Below are 11672 nucleotides of genomic sequence, written 5' to 3'. Positions count from 1 at the left end.
AAAAAAAAAACCCCTCAGTTATATTTCTTTTATTTAGTCAATAGATGTTTAATGGAGCACTCCGTACATACATACTGTGGGCTATACAAATGATAACATCTGTTGAATGCTTAGTATAAGGAGGCAATATAATTGATGTTTTAAAAGCATTAAACCATTTTACCCTTCAAGGAACAATATGGAGTATACTGTTGTTATTATCATCCCTGGAGAAAAATTAGATACTGCAGGCTTGAAGTAACTTGCTCAAGGTCACCTAGTCAGTAAGTGGCATGGCAGGAGGTTAGGCCCAGTCCCATGCAGGTTCTGTAGGCCCAATCAGTACATTGTAACTGCCAGTTAGATCTGGGAATCTGTGTATTTTGGAACTATCTCAGGTGAATCTGATGCAAAGTAGTTAATAGCTTAAACTTGAGAAAAGTTTGATATAATAGTACTCCCCTTTTTTTCTGATAAGAAAACAGACCCAAAGAAGTGATTTATCTGAAGACACTGAGGTTAATTAATTGCAGAAAGAGATTCAGAGAACCACTTCCTAGTTCCTTGCCCAGTGTTCCTTTCTACCATCCAGACCATATCAGTTCAGTCAAAAAAGAGTCAGAGAATGTAAATAAGTCAACATTTACAATAAATGTACAGTCAAATCTTGATTATCCTTAGCTTTCTCTTCTAATGACTTCCCTTCTGGATATTTTACTGTTGTAGTTTTCTTTCCCAGAGGGAGTGAGAAACGGAGTGAAACTCAATTATTTCCTTTTTGCTAATGTTAATTGAGAAGAACTCTTCATACTAAAAAGGAAAAAGAAAAGCTACAGAGGTTTCATAGCCTAGAACAAGTTCCTAAAAGAAGACTTCAGACGATCCCTGGATTTTGCTTTTCCATGCTACCAGAAACTCCCACGGCTGTAATAGAGGCATGAAGTGGGCGGAAGGCAATACAGATGCTCATCTAATGCAGTCCCTCCCCCACACTTCTTCCTATGATCCCAGTTTACCTAATGCTGGCCATTGAGAGATAGGAAAAAGGAATGGAAACAACAAAGGAAGTGGGATGGATTAGTCTAGAGAAATTTCTACTTTTGTTTTGGAGAGTGGAAGAGTTACAGTGCGAAAAAGAAATAACTAGGCCACTATGCCTCCATCCTCCATCTAAAGCGCTCAGCATAGACAGTCATTCATTGTCATTAAACAAACTTAGTTAGCTTACAACATCCTGACTTCTATCTTATTTTTAATCTCTTTTTTTTTAACCTACTCTCAGGTTATAGGGATGTTGAGAGGCTGTGCAAGAGCCATGGGTACTGCTGCCTTTTCTCAACAAGTCTGACCAAATTATTTGCTTTACTTAAAATCATTTGCTGATTCCTCATGAACTCTGTGGAATAAACTCTGAGTCTAACACGGCAAACAGTGTCACACAGCTCGCCCCTGCCTGCTTCTCGCCACCCTCACCTCTGCCGCTCACTGAAACTCTGAGCACCGCTAAACTAGCTGTGGTCCTCGGAAAACACAGTGCCTTGTGTTCTTACATTGTGCCCGTCGTCCCCTGCAATTCCTTCCCCGTGGTGTCCTTTCGGCAAACACCTACTTAATTGCCCCAAATGCTGCTCAGACAGTGCTGTACCTATGAGGTCTTCCCTGACTCTGTATCATCTCCCCAAAGCAGTCATCTCTTGCTCATGTGGGAAGACGCTTCTGTTCTTTTTATATTCTCTGTGATGACTCTTAGTCTGTGTAGTGATTTTTTCCCCATATCCTTCTCTTTTATTAGACTGGAACTTCTTGAGAATCTGTCTATTTCAGTTCAATCACTCAGGCATACCCAACTCTGCGACCCCATGGACTGAAGCATGCCAGGCTTCCCTGCTCATCACCAAGTCCCAGAGCTTGCTCAAACTCATGTCCATCAAGTCGATGATGCCATCCAACGATCTTATCCTCCGTCATCCCCTTCTCCTTCTCCCTTCAGTCTTTCCCATTAACAGGGTCTTTTCCAATGAGTCAGTTCTTCTTTGGCATCACGTGGCCAAAGAATTGGAGTTTCAGCTTCAGGATCAGTCCTTCCGATGAATATTCAGGACTTTAGGATTGACTGGTTGGATCTCCTTGCAGTCCAAGTTACACTCAGAGTCTTCTCCAACACCACAGTTCAAAAGCATCAGTTCTCTGGCCCTCAGCTTTCTTTATGCTCCAACTATCACATCCATACATGGCTACCGAAAAAATCCATAGCTTTGACTAGTGTACCTTTGTCAGCAAAGTAATGTCTCTGCTTTTTAATATGCTGTCTAGGTTGGTCATAGCTTTTCTTCCAAAGAGCAAGCATCCTTTAATTTCATGGCTGAAATCACCATCTGCAGTGATTTTGAAGCCCCCCAAAATAAAGTCTCTAACTGTTTCCATTATTTCCCCCATCTATTTGCTATGAAGTGATGGGACCAGATGCCATGATCTTAGTTTTTTGAATTCTGAGTTTTAAGCCAACTTTTTCACTCTCCTCTTTCACTTTCATCAAGAGGCTCTTTAGTTCTTCACTTTCTGCCATAAAGGTGGTGTCATCTCCATATCTGAGGTTATTGATATTTCTCCTGGCAATCTTGATTCCAGCTGTGCTTCATCCAGCCCGGCACTTCACATGATGTACTCTGCATATAAGTTAAATAAGCAGGGTGACAATATACAGCCTTGACGTACTTCTTTCCCTATTTGGAACCACTCTGTTGTTCCATGTGCAGTTCTAACTGTTGCTTCCTGACCTGCATGCAGATTTCTCTGGAGGCAGATAAGGTGGTCTGGTATTCTCATCTCTTGAAGAATTTTCCACAGTTTGTTGTGATCTACACAGTCAAAGGCTTTAGCATAGTCAATAAAGCAGAAGTAGATTTTTTTCTGGAACTCTCTGGCTTTTTCTATGATCCAGCAGATGTTGGCAATTTGATTTTTGGTTCCTCTGCCTTTTCTAAATCCAGCTTGAACATCTGGAAGTTCACAGTTCACGTACTCTTGAAGCCTGGCTTGGAGAATTTTGAGCATTACTTTACTAGCGTGTGAGATGAGTGCAGTTGCGTGGTAGTTTGAACATTCTTTGGCATTGCCTTTCTTTGGGATTGGAATGAAAACTGACCTTTTCCAGTCCTGTGGCCACTGCTGAGTTTTCCAAATTTGCTGACATATTGAGTGCAGCACTTTCACAGCATCATCTTTTAGGATTTGAAATAGCTCAACTGGAATTCCATCACCTCCACTAGCTTTGTTTGCAGTGATGCTTCCTAAGGCCCACTTGACTTCATATTCCAGGATGTCTGGCTCTAGGTAAGTGATCACACCATCGTGGTTATCTGGGTCATGAAGATCTTTTTTGTATAGTTCTTCTGTGTATTCTTGCCACCTCTTCTTAATATCTTCTCCTTCTGTTAGGCCCATACCATTTCTGTCCTTTATTGTGCCCATCTTTGCATGAAATGTTCTCTTGGTATCTCTAATTTTCTTGATAAGATCTCTAGTCTTTCCCATTCTATTGTTTTCCCCTATTTCTTTGCATTGATCACTGAGGAAGGCTCTGTTTTCTCTCCGTGCTATTCTCTGGAACTCTGCCTCCACTTGGGTATATCTTTTCTTTTCTCCTTCACCTTTCACTTCTCTTCTTTTCTCAGCTATTTGTAAGGCCTCCTCAGACAACCATTTTGCCTTTTTGCATTTCTTTTTCTTGGGGATGGTCTTGATCACTGCCTCCTGTAAAATATCACAAACCTCTGTCCATAGTTCTTCAGGCACTCTATCAGATCTAATCCCTTGAATCTATCTGTTACTTCTGCTGTATAGTCATAAGGGATTTGATTTAGGTCATACCTGAATGGTACAATCACAGAAAACTCATCAAGCTGATCACATGCACCACAGCCTTGTCTAACTCAATGAAACTATGAGCCATGCTGTGTAGGGCCACTCAAGATGGTTGGTCATGGTGGAGAGTTCTATTTAACCTTTCTTTAGTGGATCAGAAAAAATAGGAAACATAAATTTATTTTTAAGTAGAATATTATTACATTCTTAAATAATATGCTCAATATATTTAAAGCAATAGATATATTTGTTATCTATGTCAAAAAAAAAGTCTGGAAGTGGAGGAAAACATACTGTACATATTATACTTTTTTCGGATTACCATCATTTTAAAATTTAGAAATACTTAGTGTAAAAGAATTTCTGGAAGTTGAAGAAAAAATACTGAGCATATTGTTTGAAACTGTCACTAAAATACTGTTTAAATTTAAGTGTACCCTGTTTCCTAAATTTTAGCCCCCTGGTAGTCCCAACAACTAACACTATGCCTAGTGCCTTATATTCGACATGTCTAATGTATTCTAAACTGAACAGAGCAACCAGCTAAAGTATCCACTGGTCCAGCGGCTTCCGGGTCTGGCTCATTACAGCTCTTGCTTCTGTCTCTCCTTTTGGTGAGCTCCTATCAGCTTCAGTCACTTTGTCAGTCACACTCCTCCACTTGTTCTCCCTTTCAGCTAGCATCAGTGCTTTGGGCTAAATTGTAATTATTTACATGCTTTGGATACCTGTTATGGAAAGGAGTTCCCAGACTCTTCCCCACTGATGACAGTACGTGTTATTAAGGGGTAGAGACAGCTGATGGAGCGGTAGAGCAAATAAAGGCCTCCAAATCAGCTGGTGGACCCTTCATTCATTTATTCAACAAATATCCTTCCAACATGTGCGATCTGCTAGGCTGCGGGCCAGGCAATGGCCTCCAGGACCTGCAGAGGAGTGCTGTTCTATCCAACATCACTAGTCCTTGTGCAGAATCTCCTATTGCCGGAAGCTTATGAGTGGGCAAGAACTTTCTATACCTTCCAAGACCATCAGGGTGTGTCAAAACCAGGCACTTAAAGTAAGAAGTTTGCATAGATAAATTTTCCATGTAGGTTAACTCTTTAATGATTAAAGAATTTTGTGTATACTGAGCAACATTTAAGAAATAATTGATAGTTAATAGCACCTCTGGAGCATAAATAAATATGTACCTATTGTCCATATCCCTGAAAAATGGTGTCACATTAACAAAGTAATCTCCTATGATAAGAAATCTGAGCCTCTAGGTTCACATAGCATTTAATAATACCTTGACTATCTTTTTAAGTAACTTATGTATTATATCGGTTTTTTTGGCTGCACGGGGTCTTCGTTGCTGCACGGGGGCTTTCTAGCTGTGACAAGCAGGGGCTTCTCTCTAGTTGCAGAGCTTGTACCTCTCACTGGCTTCTCTTGCTGCAGAGCGTGGGCTCAGGAATTGCAGCCTGTACTCTCTAGAGCATGCAGGTCCAGTGGTTGTGGCACACAGCATTAGCTGCCTCATGGGATGTGGTATTTCCCCGGACCAGGGATTAAACCTGGGTCCCCTGCGTTGGCAGGCAGGTTCGTAACCACGAGGGCACCAGGGAAGTCCTCTTGACCATCTTATATGTTTGTCTAAATAGGTGTATTTAGTAATGTTCATATTTTTATCTGAAAACTAATGAGGAAGAAAATCTGTGATATGGTAGGTACAGTTGAATATACTTTTTTAATATCACTAAAGGGTTCCTTGTTATCTCTCTAGAGAGGAGAATCTAGAACTTTAGATTCTTTGTCCTGGGGAAAATAATGTGAATTATAGCAAGATACAAAGAACTAATTAAGTCTCTGTATCTGAGGAGTGATTATATTCTTTAACAAAATTCATCTTGGGAACTCCTGACTTAACACTCAGGCCATGTCTCAAGTTGCAAAAAAAAAACAACAGAAATATACAGTTAGTTATTTGAGTAATTTAGGCCCCCAGATAAACTATCTTTGTTTGAATTTACCTCAGCAGTATCACCATTATAATCATATTAGCTTAAAGTAGGAAAGGCAACATACTATATTAAACATATTTGGAGCCAAATGATTTGTGTTCAAATCCTAATTCCCCTATTTGTCAGCTCTGTGACCTTGGCCTTGCGTAGCTTCTTTTCTCTTTTGTTTAACTCTTGTGAAACAGGTATGTGTCACCTGCCCTGTCTACCATCTGGGAGGTGTTGTGAGAAGCAAAATAAGGTACTGGATATGAAAGCTGCACTTTGAACTACAGAACAATTCAAATATATGTTTCTGATGTAGGTCTTAGGCTAGGGCAGGCTAGGCTAAGTCACTTCCGTCATGTCTGACTCTTCTGCAACCCTGTCGACCATAGCCCGTCAGGCACTTCTGTCCATGGGTTCTCCAGGCAAGAATACCGGAGTGGGTTGCCCTGCCCTCCTCCAAGGATGTAGGTCTTACAATTTTCAATTAAGAGAAATATTCCTTGAAATGAATTTAGGAAATATCCGAGTTGATTCTGATTTAATTATTGAAAGTGAAAGTGAAGTCCCTCAGTTGTGTCCCATTCTTTGTGACCCCATGGACTGTAGCCAACCAGGCTCCTCAGTCCATGGAATTTTCCAAGCAAGAGTACTTTCTTAGGTAGGTTGATAAGAAGTCCAGGTCCCCAAGGAGAAGAAAGAGGTCTGGGGCTCTTGAGGACAAACTTTTTCCCTACATTGCTTTGTCTTAGTCACCTAAGACGTTATTTTCTTTAAGCCTAGAGCTAATGATTACACAGCAAAACTCATCTAGCTCAAGGATAAGTTCTTCCGTAAGCTCTGTACTAATGATTATGTAATAACAATGTATCTTGCTTGAGGACATGTTTCTCCTTCTTTGCAAGAACCTTCTGACTAATCTTGTTACCTTAAGATATATGTTGTGGGAGTGGTCTGGCAAAGTATATAAGGCCTTGATAAGACCAGCGAGTGGGGGCACTCTCCGTGCCCCTTCAGATGTCTATGTCAGAATCTTTCTCTGTCCTTTTTCACTGTAATAAAACTTCTGCCACACAAATGCCCTGAGGGGTCAAGCCTGGTTCCTGATCCTGAAGCTAAATCTTCTTTGGAGATCACAAGTCCGACACTGTTCACTGTAGGTTATCAATTCTTGAAATTACTCACAGAATAGAATTCTCTGAATTAGGTACCAAGAAACACCTTCTCAAATATTTATCCATTTTGTTTTGCCTTGTTCAGTTCTGTTCAGTCGCTCAGTCATGTTCGACTCTTTGCGACCCCATGAACCGCAGCACACCAGGCCTCCCTGTCCATCACCAGCTCCCAGAGTCCACCCAAACCCATGTCCATCGAGTCGATGAGGCAGGCCATCCAGCCATCTCAACCTGTCGTCCCCTTCTCCTCCTGCCCTCAATCTTTCCCAGCATCAGGGTCTTTTCCAATGAGTCAGCTCTTCACATCGGGTAGCCAAAGTATTGGAGTTTCAGTTTCAACATCAGTCCTTCCAATGAATATGCAGGACTGATTTCCTTTAGGATTGACTGGTTGGATCTCCTTGCAGTCCAAGGACTTTCAAGAGTCTTCTCCAACACCACAGTTCAAAAGCATCAATTCTTTGGTGCTCAGCTTTCTTCACCGTCCAACTCTCACATCCATATATGGCTACTGGAAAAACCATAGCTTTGACTAGATGGACCTTTGTTGGCAAAGAAATGTCTCTGCTTTTTAATATGCTGTCTAGGCTGGTCATAGCTTTTCTTCCAAGATGCAAACATCTTTTAATTTCATGGCTGCAGTCACCATCTGCAGTGATTTTGGAGCCCAAGAAAACAAAGTCTGTCACTATTTTCATTGTTTCCCCATCTATTTGCCATGAAGTGATGGGACCGGATGCCATGATCTTAGTTTTCTGAATGTTGAGTTTTAAGCCAACTTTTTCACTCTCCTCTTTCACTTTTATCAAGAGGCTCTTTAGTTCTTCTTCACTTTCTACCATAAGGGTGGTGTCATCTGCATATCTGAGGTGATTGATATTTCTCCCAGCAGTCTTGATTCCAGCTTGTGCTTCCTCCAGCCCAGCGTTTCTCATGATGTACTCTGCATATAAGTTAAATATACAATATATTACAATATACAGCCTTGATGTACTCCTTTCCTATTTGGAACCAGTCTGTTGTTCCATGTCCAGTTCTAACTGTTGCTTCCTGACCTGCATACAGGTTTCTCAAGAAGCAGGTCAGGTCGTCTGGTATTCCCATCTCTTTCAGAATTTTCCACAGTTTATTGTGATCCACACACTCAAAGGCTTTAGCGTAGTCAATAAAGCAGAAGTAGATGTTTTTCTGGAACTCTCTTGCTTTTTTGATGATCCTGCAGATGTTGGCAATTTGATCTCTGCCTTTTTTAGAACCAGCTTGAACATCTGGAAGTTCATGGTTCACATATTGCTGAAGCCTGGCTTGGAGAATTTTGAGCATTACTTTACTAGCGTGTGAGATGAGTGCAATTGTGTGGTAGTTTGAGCATTCTTTGGCATTGCCCTTCTTTGGGATTGGAATGAAAACTGACCTTTTCCAGTCCTGGGGCCACTGCTGAGTTTTCCAGATTTGCCTTGTATTGACCAATAAAATGAGCACTGATACTACTGAAGCCACCAGTTTCTACTCTAAAGTAGTGAAGGAAGCATCAACACAGTGACAAAAAGTACCATTGACTCCTCTTTTCATTTTACGTAATTTATCTTACTGTGAATTGATTGGAATCATTATTAGCATCTATGCCAACAGCCTTAAACAAAACATAAGTTCTGCAGCCACTGATCAGATGTTTGTGAGTTTATATGCAATGTGGTTGAGAAAACCGAAGGACACAAAAAGTTTTTTTCTATTGTAGATCCTCACATTTGATTATGAAATCATTTTTCCCTAAAAGATGATATGAATTCAGAAGTCTAAGCTAGTGCTGTTCAAATAGAAGTGTGAGGGAAATGCACTAATAAAAACAGCTGTATAAGAAGCAACAAGGGGCATCGTAACTCAAAACAATACCCATTTCTTCCAGACAGGTCTTCTTAAATAAGACCTATCTGCTTCACTTCCCACCTCTATTCTTTCCTAGTATTCCCTTTTCCAGGGGATCTTCCTGACCCAGGGATCAAACCCAACTCTCCTGCATTGCAGACAGATTCTTTACCACGAAGCCACCAGGAAGCTATCTTCCCTAGTAGTCAGTGATTAATGATCAAAATGTACATTTTGCATAATAACTGTATTAACATGCCCCCATTTTCATCCTATCTCCCAACTACTAGGGAAAAAAAAACAAACACGAAAATTTATTGCCAAATGAAAATACAAAAAAAGCCTAACTCAAAACATTTTTTGTTTATTTTAGAGAAGGAAAGGGAACTTCTGAGCACCACTGCCTTTCATAAATTACATAAAAATTGTATGTAGAATGAAGTTCCTTACAACTGTTAAATCCTATAAGGTTATAACCATCCTGAGTGACTTTCTGAATTGAGCTCCTTTCTAACCTGTAAAGAAACCAGATTTGAGATGATTCTCAATGTCTCTGCAGTGGGGAGAGAAGTGATTGGCCAACTCCCATCTAATGCAGATGAGAACTGAGTTTCTCTGGAGATTTCCCCAGGGAAGGCTGAGAACTGAGTAATGTTCAGGTTCAGGGCTGCAAAAGTGTCCAGGGGGTTATGATATGAATATGTGTGTAAGCATGTTAAAGAGATTCCCCGGCGGCTAATGTTCAAAAATACTAGAAAACACTAGAATTATTCATGATTCCTCCATTTTATGATTATGTTTTTCCTGATGAACTTGGTAAATGAAACTGTTTTTAAGTGGACAGAATAAAAGATAGGTCCATGTCTACATCAGAGTATCACAGATAACAAAAGAAGGGGTTTCTGAATACTCTGTGCCAACGTGTGGGTTTTATGAGGACAATTAGTCTTAAGTATCACGAGAAAGGAAAGGATGAGTTGGAAAACCCTCACAGCATCTCCATGGTTCCAGTTCATTTTTAACTCTCTTCTGTTTCCAATCTTCCTTGAAGAACAGAGGGCCTGATTTCTTGCTTTTCCTTAGTTCAGTTTTCAGTGTTGCAAGTTTTCTGTAGCCACTGTGTGACCCTGAATTCAGCCCTGTGACCAGAGATTCATGGAGACGGACCTGGCTGAGTGACGGCTTAGAACACGGAGTCTCTGGCCTCAGCTTTAGCCTTCTCTCTGACTCTAGACGTGTAAGTCTGCACAGTGTATCTTTTAGCGTGTAAACTTCCGAAGAACATACAAAATTCATATTTCACTACCTCTATGTGACAGGACTGCGAAAAAACAGCTGCTCTGTTTTTGGAGACTTTCCCTACAGCATTAATTAATAATTAATTAATTAAGAATAAAATTTCATAGTGGTAAAACTTTTTGAGGTATTAAAACTGAGTAAATCATAACTTGACATTATTTTCTTTTTTCCTGAAGTTATTTTCTAATGATGAGTTCCGAGAGCTGGATTCATGCAGGGGTGGAGTTTACCAAGTAAGTCTGACCAAGTGGGGCTTCCCTCCTCGTCCAGTCGGTAAAGAATATGCCTGCAATGCAGGACACCCGGCTTCGACTCCTGGGTCAGGAAGATCCTCTGCACTGGGAAATGGCAACCCACTGCAGTACTCTTGCCTGGAGAAGCCCATGGACAGAGGAGCCTGGTGGGCTACAGACTATGGGGTCGCGAGAGTCGGACACGACTGAGCGACTGAACATGCACATTCTAAGGGAGACGTGGCAGGCAGTTAAGGTGTGTGCAAGTGAGCGATTATAATCACGGACCACAGAACTTAAGAGTAAGAGGCGAGGATGCATGTGGGGGTCTGAAAGGACCGAGGGCATTGAGTGACAGGAGGCTGGATTATCAGTCCTGGTGGGTCCGAGACGGAGACTCTAAAGGAAGTGAACTGTAAAAGCTGTCAGTGATGGTGTGAGAACGGGATGCTTGAAACAGAGATTATGGGGGCATGTACAGTTGTTATTGATGAGGAGGCCTGCTTGTAAGATATAAATATCTGTTATGCAAAATTCAAGTAATACCCCACAACCCTTTACAGTCTCCAAAGGTAACCACTGTTAGGGATCTGATATGTAGCAAATATACAGCATATATACATGCAATATGCACATTGCTTCAGGGTTGATTTATTTGGTATATTTTTTACATAAACAGAACCATGCTATATTATCCCATTCTTTATTTTTTCATGTAACAATATAGTTTGGAATCATCATGGTTGCTTACATAGATCTTTCTTATTTTTTTCAATGGCTTCACTTTTTTTTACTTTTTCAGTTAAGTGAACTTCCAGTTGAACTATTAGACTAGACTAGATATGTTTCATGTTTATAATGGTGTGTGAATGTGAAACTAATAAAGTCCCGACTTCTGGCCTCCTCATTCTCATAGACCGTTTCCAGGATCTGGAGGAGGGCAGCAACACATTCACATGGCCATAGGTTAATATAAAATTTGCAAGAGTAAGATACTTCAAATATGATTAGTTAAGGCTGCAATCTCTATCCAAATTATCTCCATTTCACTTTCCCTGTTTTGTATGATATTAAAGAGGCTATGAGAATCCAATAAATATTCACTTCCAGTATACAGATGCCCAGTAGGCACATGCAAGGATGCTCAACATCACTAATTATTAGAGAAACGAAAGTCAGAATTACAATGAGGTACTACCACACACCACTCAGAATGGTCATCATTAAAAAGTCTACACATGGATAAAAAGGATAATAATAAGGAT

This window comes from Muntiacus reevesi, chromosome 21 (genome assembly GCF_963930625.1).
Source record: "Muntiacus reevesi chromosome 21, mMunRee1.1, whole genome shotgun sequence".
Taxonomy (NCBI): Eukaryota; Metazoa; Chordata; class Mammalia; order Artiodactyla; family Cervidae; genus Muntiacus; species Muntiacus reevesi.
The sequence above is the reverse complement of the archived record's forward strand: the minus strand, read 5'-3'. Positions refer to the sequence as shown.